Below are 16,398 nucleotides of genomic sequence, written 5' to 3'. Positions count from 1 at the left end.
GCAGCTCTGGAGTAATGGCACCAGCAGCTCTGGAGTAATGGCACCAGCAGCTCTGGTGTAATGGCACCAGCAGCTCTGGAGTAATGGCACCTGCAGCTCTGGAGTAATGGCACCAGCAGCTCTGGAGTAATGGTGCTCTCAGAGCGAGCGAGAGGTAAAAAAACACAACTTCCAGCACTTCCCGGTGCAGTGATATCACAAACACAAACAAAAGCAACAACATCGCAGTTTCTGCCAGTGACACCAACCAGGGCCCATACTTTCAAAACTGGCTAAGTGAACGTGAGTACTTACACTCTATTTTCTTGTCAATGATTGGTGGATTTGGCTTGGAAGGCCGTCAATGATTGGTTGATGAACTTACGATCTCTTAACTTTTTTTGACCAGGCAACTGACACCTTACATGAGCGGCAGCAGAGCTTCATAAAGCCATAAGCCGCACACTGTCAACCGTGGCAGCAGCACCTGAGAGTAACAAAGACCTCTGTAACACTTGCTGGGAGACAGCATGGTGCGAGACAATATGGTGATGCGCACCACAGCATCATCACAGCAGCAACATGTTGATGAATGCGTATCACAGAATCATCACAGCAGCAACATGGTGATGAATGCACACCACAGCATCATCACAGCAGCAACATGTTGATGAATGCGTATCACAGAATCATCACAGCAGCAACATGATGATGAATGCACACCACAGCATCATCACAGCACACCATGAAGGCGCCGACCTCGGCGGCACAACGGAACGGGGTCCGGAGGTGTCACAAAAAGTTGTTCGGTGAGAGGGGCTGAAGAGAGAAGGAGGTATGGGAGAGAGGGAGCGAGAGAGAGAGAAGAGAACACGGATGAGAGAGGAAGAAAGAGAGAGCATTGATGTTGCTGACCTTGCATGCGGACTACAGCGCGTAGGACTGCAGGTAGGACATGTTGGACAGCGTGCCTCGAGCGCGTAGGACAGCAGGTAGGACATGTTAGACAGCGTGCCTCGAGCGCGTAGGACTGCAGCAGGACATGTAGGACAGCGTGCCTCGAGCACGTAGGACTGCAGCAGGACATGTAGGACAGCGTGCCTCGAGCACGTAGGACTGCAGCAGGACATGTAGGACAGCGTGCCTCGAGCACGTAGGACTGCAGCAGGACATGTAGGACAGCGTGCCTCGAGCACGTAGGACTGCAGCAGGACATGTAGGACAGCGTGCCTCGAGCACGTAGGACTGCAGCAGGACATGTAGGACAGCGTGCCTCGAGCACGTAGGACTGCAGCAGGACATGTAGGACAGCGTGCCTCGAGCACGTAGGACTGCAGCAGGACATGTAGGACAGCGTGCCTCGAGCACGTAGGACTGCAGCAGGACATGTAGGACAGCGTGCCTCGAGCACGTAGGACTGCAGCAGGACATGTAGGACAGCGTGCCTCGAGCACGTAGGACTGCAGCAGGACATGTAGGACAGCGTGCCTCGAGCACGTAGGACTGCAGCAGGACATGTAGGACAGCGTGCCTCGAGCACGTAGGACTGCAGCAGGACATGTAGGACAGCGTGCCTCGAGCACGTAGGACTGCAGCAGGACATGTAGGACAGCGTGCCTCGAGCACGTAGGACTGCAGCAGGACATGTAGGACAGCGTGCCTCGAGCACGTAGGACTGCAGCAGGACATGTAGGACAGCGTGCCTCGAGCACGTAGGACTGCAGCAGGACAGGTAGGACAGCGTGCCTCGAGCGCGTAGGACTGCAGCAGGACATGTAGGACAGCGTGCCTCGAGCGCGTAGGACTGCAGCAGGACATGTAGGACAGCGTGCCTCGAGCGCGTAGGACTGCAGTAGGACATGTAGGACAGCGTGCCTCGAGCGCGTAGGACTGCAGCAGGACAGGTAGGACAGCGTGCCTTGAGTGCGTAGGACTGCAGCAGGATTTGTAGGACAGCGTGCCTCGAGCGCGTAGGACTGCAGCAGGACATGTTGGACAGCGTGCTTCGAGCGCGTAGGACCGCAGTAGGACATGTAGGACCGCAGCAGGACATGTAGGACAGTGTGCCTCGAGCGCGTAGGACTGCAGTAGGACAGGTAGGACAGCGTGCCTTGAGTGCGTAGGACTGCAGTAGGACAGGTTGAATAGCGTGCCTTGAGCGCGTAGGACTGCAGTAGGACAGGTAGGACAGCGTACCTCGAGCGCGTAGGAGTGCAGCAGGACATGTAGGACAGCGTGTCTCCAACACGTAGGAGTGCAGCAGGACAGGTAGGACAGCGTGTCTCCAACACGTAGGAGTGCAGCAGGACAGGTAGGACAGCGTGCCTCGAACACGTAGGACAGCAGCATGATAATAATTAAATAAGGGAGGGTAGTAACTTCAGAAAAATTTAGTGTTGAGAAACAATGAGACAGGAATAAACCAGTACCTATAAGAGTAGCTATCTCCAAACGGCAGAGTAAGAAGAGCAGTAGTGAAGTGTGAAAAGCAGCAACAGCAACAGTAAATCATGTTCAGCAGCAGCACTAGCACCAGCATAAGCAGCAGCACTGCCACCAGCAGCATTTGGAACAGCATTGAATCAGCACCAGCACCACAAGCAAAAGCATCTCTAGCACCAGCACCACTAGTAGTTTCAGCAGCACTAGCACCAGCACTAACACCAGCACTAGCAGCAGCACCAGCAGTACGAGGGCCGAGGTTATATCGAGCAGGTGGCAGCGCAGGAAATAGCACGTCTACGCCACAGACGTTGGTGCCAGCCTGCCTTATATGCTGCTCGTGCTAGTGCTGCTACTAGCGCTAGTGCTGCTGTGATGGTGCAACTCCTAGCGATGGCCCTGCTCCTAGCGATGGTGCTGCTGTGATGGTGCAACTCCTAGCGATGGCCCTGCTCCTAGCGATGGTGCTGCTACTAGCGATGGTGCTGCTACTAGCGATGGTGCTGCTACTAGCGCTAGTGCTGCAACTAGTGATGGTGATACTCCTAGTGCTGGGGTTTGTTGCATGGTGCTGCTACTGCTGCTCCTAGTGCTGTGGTTTGCTGCATGGTGCTGCTACTGCTGCACCATGATTTGGCTGTTATATTTGGCTGTTTATGATTTGTCTGTTATAGCTACTTACATTTGAAACAATCATTAGTTGAAATCTTTCTTTATTTTACTATGATGTGAAGTACGTTGCTAAGTTACAAAAGTGACGCGGATAAAAAAAAAACACATTAATTAGAAACCTCCAGCTGCGACAAAGGTTCAGCGATGCAAGTGCAAATGGTTCGGCGAAGAGCTAGATTATCCCAAAGTTTAGGAGATGTGAGATTACACGGTTTAAATTTAGTTAATAAATGACTATATTCATTGCCGAGAACAACTGGAAATGAGCCTCCACTCTCCAAAAGTGAAGCTTTACGAAAGTTGGTAGGTCGTACAGTGCGATCTGCTGACTAACTGCACTGTATATGATGCGAAGTAAATTCATTTCACATCCTATACACAGCAAACCTTAGTCATATCATAAGGGTAGATACCAATGCTTTCCCACTATCAGCCCCATCTATAAAATTGAGAATAATAAATACGATGTACTGGACGAAAATCCCAACATTGACAAGATCAATCGTCAACTTAAATAATTGCAAATCCACGTAATCGTTTGGTTAATGAACTTGAGAATAATAAATACATTGACAACATTGACAAGATCAATCGTCGACTTAAATAGTTGCAAATTCACGTAACCGTTTGGTTAATGGACGCACGACCCACGTTTATTTTCTCGGTTTTTATTTCTGGGCGGTGCGAGAACTGATATTGAATTAAGACGCCGGTTTCTAGTCCGTCTTTTCTACAGCGAAGTAGTAGAGGGTAGTAGAGTACTACTCTACTTCTCTCTTCTCAGTAGCAAGCAGGAGTAGATTGCGTACTTGGCAGCGGCGTGAGTGCATGACCACAGCAGCAGCGGGCACAGCAGCTCAGCTCTCCAGCGTGTATGTCCATCTTAGAAGTACACAGCCGATCGCCATATCCCATTTAAGTATAAAGGAGACAGCAATAGTGAGTAATTACGAAGGACATTAAACTCGGTGAAGAAATAGCAAAGGTATACATAGTGCATGCGGTAACATAAGAAAGTAGTGAACGAATAGTGATGGTAAACATAGTGCAGTAACAGATGATGAGACAGTAGTGAAAGAATATTGATGGTAGACACACTGCATCATGAAACTGATGACAATAAAGCAGTGAAGGAATAGTGATGATGCATGATGAAAGTGATGACAATACAGCAGTGAAGGAATAGTGATGATGCATGATGAAAGTGATGACAATAAAGCAGTGAAGGAATAGTGATGATGCATGATGAAACTGATGACAATACAGCAGTGAAGGAATAGTGATGATGCATGATGAAACTGATGACAATAAAGCAGTGAAGGAATAGTGATGATGCAAGATGAAACTGATGACAATACAGCAGTGAAGGTAGAGTGTAGGCAGCCATTATGCGCGTAAAGGGAACTGGAGCGTCGTAAGTGGCTTGTTGCCATGGCGACGAGGCCGCCATAAAGATGCCGTCAGAGGAAACAACTGTAAACACGACAACACAAGACTTGGCTTGTCTCTCTACGTCTAGTTTCAACACATGCGATTCGTCCCGTGTTATTCATATGCTAAATGCAATTGAACGGTTCTGTAACTTATTGAAGTTAACTACCGTTTAATAAGTCCCGTTATCATCAAGACATTTCCTCAGAATTGTTGATAAAGCGAGTATAAAATAATACCAAGTAATGTCATTATTGATCAATTATGACTAATTTCTCACTAATTAAACATGAAAGATAAATAAAGAATAAAAATACTCTGTATACATTGAATGGCTACATTAAATATGAGGGAAAAAACACAACAGCCGTAAATATGATGTTTAGTGATAAAGTAAATACGGGCGAGTTCAAAATAAGTGTAAATTTATATATATAAACTTTGTCCGCAGCATTTGCTGAAATATTCTTTTCCTTCCTCATTCGTAACGTAGTTCAAACTTCTCGTTAACCTCAACATTCTCAAGTTCGTCAATCTCAAAGGCTAATTAAAAAAATTATTCGAAATTTCTTAAATTCAGTGCTTAAGGAAATAAAATTTTGCAAACTCCGAGACGCTTTCGGGATTGTATAAGGTAATCGAAATTTAGCAGGAACAAGCTGCTCGTTAAAACTTTCTTCTGAGCATAAAACTACCCAGAATTCTGGACCCAAAGCTCGGAAAGTAAACCGTGAAATACAAAGACCGCTTCGGTACGGGCGCTTGAAATGGATGATTCCACCGAAACATTTCAAACGGAACTTTCTCCGCGGTTTTTTGACGCTGTTTTTTTTTCGAGGTGAAAACGTTCACGCAACATGCCGATGTAAAAGAGCACTAAATTAAATCATGATAACGTGTAGCAGATATGATAAGCAAGTTGTTTGAAGGCTGATCGGATGAGGTGCAGATTCTTGGTGCGTTCAACAGAACAATGAAGACATGTACGTTGGTTATACGTTTATTTAACACGGGCTACACTCAAGGTAAAATATCCCATCCTATTCATGATCTCGTTTTTACAAATCATACAGGGTTTCGGAATGTCAAAATGACGTAAATTCCGGCATACATTTCATACTACTGACACAATAGCAGTTTGTATTTCATTGCTGCTTCTATTCCGATTAATATTACCTTGGAAGTAATGTCATGTCGAGTGTTCTAATAAGGAAAGGACTTCTGGATGGAATTACTTCCTGGGTCTGAGATTCATGAGAAGATTCAGCAGTAATGTCAGGGTGCAAAGCAGTCAACCGCTTCTACAGTGACATTTGCGGCAACTAATACAGGAACAAACGCATAGACGTCGCTATCTTCCAATTGATCCAGCCAACTAACCCAACTGATGGACCAGCACAATTATAGACCTCAATATAATACTATAGCAGAATATAACACTATAGACCGGATCTCAATAATACTATAGCAAACAACTCAATTGATGTCAGTCTAACGGTTGACGTCATAGCATTGAGAACATGATAGCCTCGTGACAGCTCAGTGCAGGAGACCAACGAGAGGTTCCTTGCGACACTCACAAGTGACAGTGCAGCGCACACCACAGAAAAAGCGGCGGCGGCACTGCTGCGTGCGTACGACAACATCGGTCGCGGTACCTGTTTAATGACACCACGGTTGACGGCAGATCCTGCCACACGTACGATTCCCACTTCCCGCAGCACCACCGTCATAGCAGCAGCGATCGTAATAGACTCAAGTCTTGATTCAATCCTAATAAAAAGATCTAAATAACATGCATTCTAATCGAATTGAATTATGCAGTAAGGAAAATTCTGTAATACTGAAGTGAATAAATACGGCAGAAAATAGAGGGAACATATGTATCGTAGTATATTAAAAATGTTTTTGTTCTTGGGTTATGACATTATCGCTAAACTGAGCATCTAACCTCCCGATAAATATTACCTATATCTATTCACTCCTGTAAAGAGCCTCGGAGAATAAAAACGATATTTCCAAAAGACAAACTGCAATGGACCGATAATTAAGTATCATGTTCAATCTATGCATTGCAATATCAGTACCGTAACCTATATATATACTCACAAAAACTAAAAATGTTGTACACACTAACAATAAAAAGGCCACTAACACACTGAAGATTGCAAAATCGTCTTTCCAACAGAAACATTAAATATTATTTCATAAAAGAAATGAATTTTTGAAGATATATATGCGAACTGAAAATGTCTTTCATTGAGAAATGCACAATTTTCAATGGTTCAACCTTTTCGTCTCGGATAAATTTCTCTCTTCAATGGTATTTTTACCAGTGATTTAGGACCAAAGAGTCCCATCAGTCACAAAAAGGTTAAACAACATACATAATTTTATAAAAAAAATACCTATGAAAACACTACAAAGAATTCCGCCAGTCTCAGTGACTCCCAAGAGTACAAGACCTTGCAGTATTTCAACCGCACTGACAACACATCACTGGCGATTTTTATCGGTTGCCACTTAATAATAATAATTGACTATTGAATCAAAAGCCAATTATTGAATCAAGAGTCTTGAATCAAGAGACTCTTGATTTATAAAATCAAGAGTCTCTAATTCTAGAAATGTGGGTTCATATATTCAAGATCGATCCAGCCTATTAGCATGATCAGTTCCGAAATATTAGTAACTAAATATAAAGTCAAATTTATTTACACATTTTTAGATCAAATATGAATGTACATATGTTCATATATTAACCCTCCCAAAATCCACCCTGCAAGTTGAATCTTGATGTATACTCAGCCATTAGAAAAATCTTTAGCAATACTAGCATTTAGTGGCAACTAATAGGTACATAACAATAGTCTTGTACTCACCCATTACAAAGGCGGTAGCAGGGTAGAGGCAGCAGCCAGCAGGGATGCAGCACAAAACATTATAATCGTTCTCAACTTGTCACTTCACTGCACAGTATCACTAGTCACAATGTACCAGAACTTCTTCTATGGTTACCTATGCAACTTAACTTTTTAAATCAAACAACCAATTATATTGCAAGAGAAAGTATAACAAACTTCACTTTTCACAAGCTTTCAAACAGAGATGATATTGAGTTATAAAAGAAACACATTCTACCATGTAACCTTGAACACTAGAAAATAAATGGCAAAATTATTATTATATTCTCAAATATAGCCTTAAATATATACAATGAGGAAACACAGTACATAATAATACATGTGTAAAGGGCACCTACTTGTTAGTAGCAACAAAATATTGAAGATTTGTAACATAGGTATACCTACCGTATAAAGACCTAAAAGTAACTGTGACACTCACACAATGGAGCAGATATGGGTAGGTACACTGTGAGCTGACCAAAGTACAAGTGTGTACAGTAATACTTCAATTTATTAGCACAATTTTACTGCTTGAACATAGAGCAATAATTACACAACACACATTTAAATCTTAAGATGAATAAGGCATCAAGAGAGTATTCTAGGGGAGGGGTAAGACAACTGTTCTGAGAGAGGACCTTGGCCAGACTTATTTAAAACTTGATTGACATACCGTAACAGGGCTACCATCATTTATTTATAGGTATATTACATACAGTTCATATTGTATGAAAATATGAATCAATGATAATTACACAGGCAATTATAACATAACATAACATAACATATAGCATTCTCGGCACTGAAGAATGGGCCTGGCATGGCCTGTTGCTGATTCTTGTACTTTCCTTGACTTGTTCACACAAGATTTAAAATTAGGTACCGCAAAAATGAGGTTACTTTGACTCCCGGGGTAACTTTGACCACTTTTTGTTTTTTTAACAAAAACCCCCAAAACTCAAAAACTATTTGACATATAAAAATTTTTTCAATGGCCATTAAAGGCCTAATACTGAGGCTACGTAACACAATAGAAAGATTTAAAAAGTTTGCATATCTAATAGGTTAAAAATTAAAAATGTGACCCACAAAAATGAGCTATTATTTAGAGTCTGTCGGAGTACCCTCTTCAATATTTTTCATTTTTTGGTAAAATAACTCCAGGTTTTGATGCATTGTAGTAGAACTCTTCTAGTTACATATGCAAATGACAAATTTTAGGAAAATTTCGTAGTTTGCAAATGGGGGGCGCCACCCCCCAAACCATAGGTACCTACCTATATAACATATTTTATGTTTGATACACCTATTAATGTTTTTTCTTTATGTTTCAGACTCTACAGAGTCTGATATAGTATGGTAATTTCAACTTAATTTCTAAGCCGGCCAATGTTACACCGTCACGGCTATTAGGTGGTCACATTTCACCCATTGGGGGGCGGCGCCCTCAATTTGCAAACTATGACATTTTCCTAAAATTTGTCATTTGCATATGTAACTAGAAGAGTTCTACTACAATGCACCAAAACCTTGAGTTATTTGGAGTTATTTTACCAAAAAATAAAATTGATTTTACCACCCAGTCAAAGATACCGTACCCCAAGAGCTGGGGTAACAAAGACCATCACTTCTTTTGAAATTACATCAAAACTATGAGAAGCAGGAGCCAGCAATTTATGGTGAGTGAACCTAGAGTATAGATCTGTATTTTGCACGTTTCAATTTAAGTTTAACTTATCTAGTAAAAAAATGGCATCATTTTGAAAAAAAAGTGGTCAAAGTTACCCCATTTTATGGTATTTGAACAGATCTTTGCAAAACTGACAATATGGTAGTTTGAAATAGCCACCAGACCAGGGTCTGTAGGGTGCAAGGCAGGTCTGTAGGGTGCAAGGCAGGTCTGTAGGGTGCAAGGTAGGTCTGTAGGGTGCAAGATGTGCAAAACATTCTTGACATTTTTTGTCAGTTGCGCTCTTGCCAAAAGGGAAAAAAATTTCATGCATCCAGTCCAGACCACTGTAGGCTCCTGCACTTGAACAATGAGAAGAGTTGCACCATAAATAAAAATTGCACCATAAATAACTGAAAAAATATCTTTTAGTACAGTATATATATTTGAACAAAAATTAAGTCCAGGAATTTAAAAATTGTTATTTTTTATAGGGGATGAATAAATGAGAATTATAGCCTAAAAACTAACAAAATAACTATAGAAAACATTCTATAGAGGTATTTAATTATATATATTTGCACAATACAAAATGAGATATTCATTTTGGTAGAAGATAAAATGATACATTCCCTATGCGCAGATCAAGACTTATGTTAAAACCTTGATTATTAATGGGCAATTAGGCAGATTTTGAGGCATTCTGGACAAGTCAGCAGCTAAATAACTTTATGGACTTGACAATGTAGGGCTTGCGGAATTTCACTTTGTAATCATTCACTGATGACATATTTTCCTTGACTCTTTTAAAATAATTATGATTAATGCAAACCATACTAGAAGGCCAACAATGGATTCTTGTAGTACCTATATAATACATATACCTACATATACAGATTATACATTTGCTAAACTATGGCTACCTTATGTCTTTGGCTGCATACAGACTGGTTATGAGACAAATTCAGTCTAGGTCAATCCTTCACATTCAAGAAACTGCAATGTCATGATTCATTCCTGAAGATTACCAGTTATTAAATTCATTTGGGTTCCTTAAAACTGACATCAAAGTGCAATTGTGATATTTATTTATGAACATTATGTTTTCATTCAGCATCATTTGACATAGATAGGATCTATTAATGGTAAGCTAAGAGCTGAATCATCAGAGCATTACATCATGCTTAGTTCATTTCTCATGAAGTGTTGGTAGCTGCCATGAGGCAGGTGGGGTGTGGCTATGAACATCTGTTCATAATTTCATATAACTCCTTCATGTTCCAGCAGCACAAGTTTCAAGCAACTCACAGTTCTAAGCCACACATAAAAGCAATTATTTCTAGATTTACTGAAGCAATTGCTTCAGTTACTCATCCCCAATTTCACTCATCTTCTCCTAAGCCATAGTTTTTTAAGGTAGTGTTTTTCATTTTACAAGCCAACATCACAAAATGAAACTACAGAAATCTCCAGAAAAAAAATTAATCGTGAGAAAATGGATAAATCAAACTGCAGTGAGAAGATAAGCAAAAGAAAATTTATAAACTAGAAATATATATAAAGTAACTTGGATAAGCACTGTGATGTGTCATTACAAGATTTAAGTGAGAGCAAGGAAGTTGCAGAGAATGTGGAGTGTCCTGTTTGCTTAAAGAATTGTTCAACACAATCATGGGAGAAAGTGGATGCATTTCGCTGAATGTTTTGTGTTGCTATGCAAAATTGGCTCTTGAGCAATGAACAACAAAATCAATAGCAACTTGTGTTTAGAATTACAAAGAATTATTTTATAGTAGCTGAAGATAATTATTGTTCATAAATTAACACGCGAGACCTGTATATAAATATGAAGTTGGAGTATATATAAAGCCTTCATCTGCATAAATGCATTAATGAGACAAGTTTAAGGAGAGTAATTGTGAATACAACTAAAATAATAATGTTACATGCCTATTTATTCATCATTAAATTTCAAACTTAGCTATACCAATAACATATAATAATAATAATAATACAATATCATATTAAAATCACTTGTCTGCTTCAATCGTAAGTTTATTAAAATTTAAAAAGCAAAGTAAATGGTAAATTTTCTGGCTATTTTTTTGCTTTTAAACAATATCATCTAGTAATTAGGTAAGTATCCTTTGGACATCTAAAACATGAGGTCACAATATTAGCATTTCTGGATCCATATAATTTATACAAAGTTTAATACTATGGCTCTCACTGGACCTTTAAATATTTAGATAAATTTATGCCATCCTTTTGAGCCCAAGATCAAGAATTTCTCACAGCAACCTAGTATTTACCAGAACTTCTGCTTGCCTACAGCTAAATAGACGTTTTATAGTGCTATTACTATCCTTATTATTGCATATAAAAAATATGGAACCAAAACTCAAAAATTGTTGAATTTCAAGATATGTGCATCTTGCTTTGCATTTATGGCAATAAAAAAACCTCATAGTTATATATCCCAAGGAGTATAAATCAGAATGATCAGTTATGGCACGGGCATGCGTGAGACGTGAGTACGGCAGTTGTTTAAATGGAATAATAATATAAAATTTATATATGTATATTGTATAGATATATCAATTCACAGAGTGTTGCAGGGTGGAATTCTAGAAATGGAGGTTCACTTATCAAAATGCTTTCCACCCAAGGTGGAATGCTTTCCTTAGATACAGTGCTCTGCAGCCTCTGCCAGGTGACTGACTATAAATCAAAAGGAGGATCAAAATTAGACAAACTGTTTCAATTGTATAGTACCTCAGATTTGTTATAAAATTGTTTGAATGTCTCTTGTTTGATAGATATTCTCTATTTTTCTTTTATTTAATGGATTTTTTTATTTTTCCAGGCTTTTTGTTTGTAATGATCAAGTTTAAGTTAAGTATTTAGTTAACCAGTACTGTAGTACATATACCATATCTAGTCTGGAAAAGTCCTATTTTTGTCTGAAATATCGCGGCTCTAATATCATATAATTTCAGTAGGTATGAAATCTTGCGGCTTGAATGTCATAAATTTTTGTTTGATTAAAAAATCGCGGTTTGCACTTCGCAAACATGTCATTTCATAAAATTTTCAACTTCCGCAATCCGCTAATCACAGTTGAAAAGTGATAGGATATGTATAATGTATATAATAAAATGAACTGGAAGTGGAAAGTTCATGGACTTTCCAAACTATCAGGTCCTGCTTTCCAATATGCTATGTGTACTGGTCAATTTAATATCCCTCTAGAATTCCACACTGGAGTGTTGGCATGGCATACATTGTTTGTTTGTGTGCATTTGTGTGGCTTGTATAGACTCATATGACTGGACAGACATGAACTAAATGTTACTATTGCTGATGAATATTAGCAGCAAGGGAAACATATAAATAAATATATATACAGCACAGAAAAAATAACAGCAACCCTATGGTATTCACGAAAAACATTAATATGAATTGTTATTGAGTCACAGTTTTAGCTGAATACTTTTAATGCAATGAATAACACTTATCATTTGCAACACCGTAACTGCGTATTGGATGTTAACACTAGCCCAGCACGTGCGCGGTGCACTGAGCGGATCTGATGATACTGAGCATTATTTGCAACTACATACGCATTATTTGCAACTCAGCACATTGCTGAGCCAATCATTAAACTGATTCACACATAGAGCAGAGAAAAGCGCTATCAACTAATCTCATAAGCTTTACTTATCGGTCGAATGTAGGAACAGAAATGCAGCTGCATGTAAATAGGTGTACGAATGTGGTTGGTCACAACTCACAAGTCGAAAAAAAAACTTAAACAAAAAGCACTAACATCAAATAGTGATATACAACAGTCCCAAATCAGAATTACGAGGAAACGTGTGAAAATACTATCATGATTGCAATAAGACCTACAAGTAAGAACTTAGCGTGGTTCTAACTGAAAGAAAACTACCATAGGAGCCTATTGAAGCGAAGTGTCAGTCAATAGGCACTTCTTGCATTACACAATCGACGAACTGGCTAAGTATCACCGCTACGATCATCGTTACCAAACAACCGTATTCACTGAATGGTAAAACAGCTAACTCGATCAATATTTAACTATGATCTTTTTCTTTTGCACACATTACATGAAGAATTTCGACGTAGCTTACTATGCAAAGGCTTCACTAATTGCGAAATACTTGCGTCACTTACAACACAACCACCCCCACCAACGTCAGGTGTGACACTAGACTTTTAACCAACACCAGGCAAACATTCAAAATGACGAAATTTTAATAAATGCATATGGACAGAATTTATGATTTATAATAGGATATCTTGGACCTTCTTCGAGTGGTATCAAAATCACAGGAAAAAATTAGCTCAATAAATTATATCTGAAGCAGACATGAAGCAGCAAGTGATGAAAGATTGAAAAGCCAAAGTTTTTCATATTTATTATTCTAGCTTATCAATAAGCCAACAGTGTAATATTACATTTCTTTCATTTCTCATGGTTAAAAATGAGCATTTTTTCATTCTAGTTTGATAAAAAAAAACTTTTTCTCGTCTCAATACTTAATTTTCGGTTTTGTGTCCATGCAGCAACAGACCGGTAAAGTGAAAGAAGTTTCAATATGTCATAATGTTTCGTACTAAAGTTGTCGGTGGAAAGATGAAAGTTTGTCTGGTTTCAAACAATTGTCTTTCTCAATACAAAAAAATATACTTAGATATACATTATGAATTGTCTGAATGACTTATTACAATAGTTTGAGCTTCGAAATATGTATTCGAACGATACATTAAGAAAACATTCACTTGTTTATCAGTCCGAAGGCTCGTGTGCTCTCGTCAGTCCTTGGCTCCTGACTACATGCACGACCAAGGTTTGGACGGAAAAGAAACGTGATATAAATTAGTATTAACGGGCTTAAATTACATTTCAGGCTGCCCTTCCGTTAGCTTATCGGATCTATGGTAGTAGATTAGAAAAAAATTGTGGCTAATTAACAATTTACCTACTGTTTAGTTAGATACTTCTGCTCACCATCAGCAACATCACGATATCACCACCTGGTGTTTCCCAACAGGTACTTCAGTACTACCGTGGCGTTCATTAGTTTCAGGTAAATACTGTGGTTCAATTTGTTGCAGTATAACTGGCAAAACAACTGATTTTTAACATTAGTTATTTATCAATTTTATTTAATTTATTTGTTTTATAAAAATTATGATATAACTTTAATCAAGCTTTGTATGATCCAAGTCGCTTGTTCGGCAAGCAGAATAATCAGTTGATGGAATGAACGCGGGTCGTCGTTACCTAGCGAAGTGTGACGTCACAACACCAGCGTGACGCTTGGCATGACGTGACATCACAACACCAGCGTGACGCTTGGCATGACGTGACGTCACGTCAGCGTGACGCTTGGCATGACGTGACGTCACAACACCAGCGAGACGCTTGGCATGACGTGATGTCACAACACCAGCGTAACGCTTGGCATGACGTGACGTCTAATTCATGGTATGATGTTATCACAGCAGCGTGACTCCATGGTGTGATGTCATCACAGCAGCGTGACTCCATGGTGTGATGTCATCACAGCAGTGAGAAGTCATAATAACGAGGATAAATACATTTGAAGAAACTAATCAACCGAGTTTGCAATCGAATGTAACAACTTTATCCCAATACAGACACATTATCACAAGCTGCTTGGTTGTAGATAATGTCATAAATAAGTTATTAATTTAAATTAATATTTAATGATTACAAATTTACTTATCTAATTGAAATAATTAATAGTGATAACATTTGATAAATTTCAGAATTAGTGTGGTCTAATTATACTTCAGGAAAGAATAAATTTGAAATCTATCGCCTATCAAGTAGTATGTACTAATTTTTCAAAGTTAAAATTACAGGAATTGAGTAGTTTATCTCCTCAATGCAAAGTCTCAGCGTTAGATTCTGAGAAATTAACTGCCTATGAAGGCTAGTTTACGTAACTCACAAAGGCAAAGATAGCCTCCTCATAGGCGTCGTTTATAGATCACCAAACAGTTCCTCTGATAACGATAAAGTACTAAACAGTCTTTTACCGAGCATGACTTTCCGTAGGTCACACACGTTGATCGTTGGTGATTTTAATCATCCAGAGCTAGACTGGACAGCTGGATCCTCTCCAAGGGATGAGAATCACCCAGCATCCTTGTTCATGGAGTCTGTGAGAGACTCCTTCCTAGTCCAGCACGTTACTAAACCAACCCATTATAGAAGTAAACAGACTCCCAATATTCCTAGACCTGCAGGTGTTTACCAGTGATGATTCAATGTTGGATGAGCTTCGTCACGAGGCTCCATTGGGCAAAAGCCATCACCAATCATTGTTTTTCAGTCTAAAGTGCTGTACAGAGAAGACGCCTCGAAAGCCAGAGCGTTTGAATTTTGCGAAAGGCGACTATGATAAACTCCGTGAAGCAGTGAATGCAGTGAATATTTCGAACTGTATTAAGGACATGAATGTGGCTGAGTCATGGTCATTTCTCAAGGACACGGTTATGTCTGCAGTTGATGCGTGTGTACCTAAAATTAAGCTTGGTGGAGCCAAAAAAACACAGTGGATGAACAGTACAGTTCTAGCTAAGCTGAAAACAAAGAAGGAAGCCTATACCAGCGTTATTTACAGACTCGTAGCGATGCTGACTATAACCTATATGCAAGAGTTCGAAATCAAGCTAAAGAAAGCTATCGCACCGCAGTAAAAACCCTCGAAAAAAATATTGCTAAAATTGCAAAAAAGAACCCGAAAGCCTTCTTTTTGTACGCTAGCTCGAAGTTCAAGATGAAGGACGGTATTTCCGATTTGAAAATAGATCAACGAATGATATCCTCTGATGAGGGCAAGGCAAACGTTCTTAAACAGTTTTTCAGTAGCGTATTCACTGAAGAGGACTTGAACAGTATTCCAGCTATTGAGGAGCGCCCAGTTGGCTTTAAATTAACAAGTTTTGAAATACAAGAAGAAGAGGTTCTCAAGCGCCTTATCGCTGTAAATCCAAACAAGTCAAAAATTTAAAAGCAAAGAAAATAGCCAGAAAATTCACCATTTCTTAAAAAGGAAAACGTTTCGGAGACCAGCTCCATCATCAGTTCAAAACCTAAAACACAGGTACAAATAATTAGCAATAAATTCACATTGATGCATAAATCGTCAAATGAGAAACAAACAAGAATGAAGCAAACACGGGCACAAATCTATCTATTTACAATTTCGAGGGGATATGAACTATTAGCGGCATTTAAAA

The sequence above is a fragment of the Hyalella azteca genome, unplaced genomic scaffold (assembly GCF_000764305.2).
Source record: "Hyalella azteca isolate HAZT.00-mixed unplaced genomic scaffold, Hazt_2.0.2 contig10174, whole genome shotgun sequence".
Taxonomy (NCBI): Eukaryota; Metazoa; Arthropoda; class Malacostraca; order Amphipoda; family Hyalellidae; genus Hyalella; species Hyalella azteca.
Note: the sequence above shows the minus strand (reverse complement) of the source record.